This window comes from Mesitornis unicolor, unplaced genomic scaffold (assembly GCF_000695765.1).
Source record: "Mesitornis unicolor isolate BGI_N332 unplaced genomic scaffold, ASM69576v1 scaffold29164, whole genome shotgun sequence".
Lineage (NCBI taxonomy): Eukaryota > Metazoa > Chordata > Aves > Mesitornithiformes > Mesitornithidae > Mesitornis > Mesitornis unicolor.
Genome location: NW_010182554.1, coordinates 1 through 2,155, shown reverse-complemented (window position 1 = coordinate 2,155; position 2,155 = coordinate 1).

Sequence of the window (2,155 nt, the reverse complement as noted above, 5' to 3'; positions counted from 1 at the left end):
TGGTTTTGGAAACGCTGGCAGCGAAGGAGCAACCGGACAGGAAGAGGATTTTGACATAGTAGGGCATTAAAAAAAACCACAAAATAAAGGTGGATTCAGGATTGAACTCTTTGACTCTTCCAGAAGGCAGAAACCCATTCTGAAATGACTGTCCCCCCCTAAAAAAAAGAGAAAAAAATGCCTTATGTCAAAGCAGATTGCACTGAAGGACATCCTGCCTTCGCCAGAACGTTCCCCATTTTATATTTAATAAAGCGACGGGAAGGTTGGAAAGTTTTGGCGGCGGTGGAAGCGTCTTGTGCCGAATTCCCTGAGCCCCGTCCCGAAAATCTGGGTAAACCCGGGCGATGGACAGCGTCGTGCACATAATCCTGTCTTTGATCCGTTCTTGCTCTTTTTTAGTACAGCATGGAAGTAAAGAAATTGTTACTTGTGAGAAAAACTTCAACTATTTAACCCAGGACGTGGAAAGCTTTCCATGGCGGAGGGGCCGCCCTCGCCGGCTCTGCAGCCGCTCGCCTTCACTTCCAAACAGTTGATGGTTTTTATCTTTTTTTCCCCCGAGAACTGCCTGGTCTGTCTCTGTCAGCTGTGTTTTTTGGGGGTTTGGGGTTTTTTTTTTTGAGAAATATGGGGTATTCTAGTGACTTTTAAGGACATCTTTCCCTCTGCTCGAGAAGATGGTGAAGGGAGCGCGGGTGGGTGACTGTTTCCATGGGAAGAAGTGGGGGTTTTTCCCTCTTTTCTCCTCATTTTTAAGAAATGCACTAATAATTGGATTTTTTTTACATCTGTAGCCCCCAGAAGGGATCTCCTCATCCCCTGTGAGTGGCAGGACATAGCGTACAACTTCCAGCCTTCAAAAAAAACCCAAAAAGGGCACTGTTGAGGTATCTCTGTAGTAGTTAGACGTTTCCTCCTCTTTTCCAGCCTTTTAACTTGTTTCCACGGCAAAACGCGCTGCCCAGAGACAGGTGTTGCCACATCACCTTCAATTTTTTAAAGGATTTTGCAAGAATTTGGGGCTGCAAGAAGCAGGTGCGGGGGCACCTCTCCCATCCCAGCAACCCCTGGAGCGCTCATTCTAAATCTTAATTTTATCCAAAGAATTCCAGCTCCGCATCCTCTGGTCCTGGGGTGAAGCAGCTGGCACGGGGGGAGATGTGGAGCCCCTAAAATGTGGGTTTCTTGGGTCAATTTGAACGTGCGGATTCTTTCCCAAGGTCAAGGTGTTGGCAGGAATTCGGCGTGGCGCAGCCCCTCTGTCCTTCAGGAATGGGCGCGTTTTCTTCTTCCCTGCCTGAAGCACTCGCTGTTCCTGTACATACTCCCTGGAAATTCCAGATTTATTATTATTTTTTTTTTCAATTTGCTGTTTAAAAGAAAAAAATCATGTTACAAACATCTTTTCCTTGAGCTTCTAATGTTGCAGAGTTGAAGTTCCTGAACGGGGCAGGAAGGAGGGAGCGGGTCTGGGGCTGTGTTTTCAGCAGCGATGGGAAGTGTGGATGCGGGTGCAAGCCCCCAGTGAAGGCCCAGTTCCCATTTTCTCTGTTCTTTGCGACTGTTATGGGATTAAAATTGTCAGTTTGAGCTGTGGAAGCCTTATTAAAGCGCATACATGTGCTCTGTCCTGTGTTTTGGCGCCTTGCTTAAAACATTGGGGTTTCTTTTGATCCAAATCCTGCTCTGGGCTGTCCTCAAAATGGGATGTGGGTGCTGTAGGGTGGGGTGGGAGCGAGCAGTTCACCCTTAGTGGGAATTGTTCCCCCTTGGGAGGGTTTATGGGAGCTGCGATGGGTGCTGGGGCACCTGTTTGGTGTTCCCATCCCCCCCTCCATCCCTGTGCCGGCACCCAGCTGGGCTGTCCCTCATGTCCCCAAAGTGAGGGGACTTGGGTGCTGGGTGGGGAGTTCAGTTATGTCCTGGGTGCTGATGGCAGGGAGGAGAGGGGCTGGGGGTGATGGACGGGGATACCCAGGGTGCCAAGGGGAAGTGATGGACAGAGGGGTCCTCAGAGACCAGGGTGGGGTTTGGGGGCTGCCTCAGGCCCTGGGGACGGGTAGGGGAGGACCTGGGTGCTGGGGAGGGAGGGGGCACTCTGGCAGCGCAGGGGTGGAGGGGAGGAGACAGGGATCGAGGGGGGTCCCAGGCT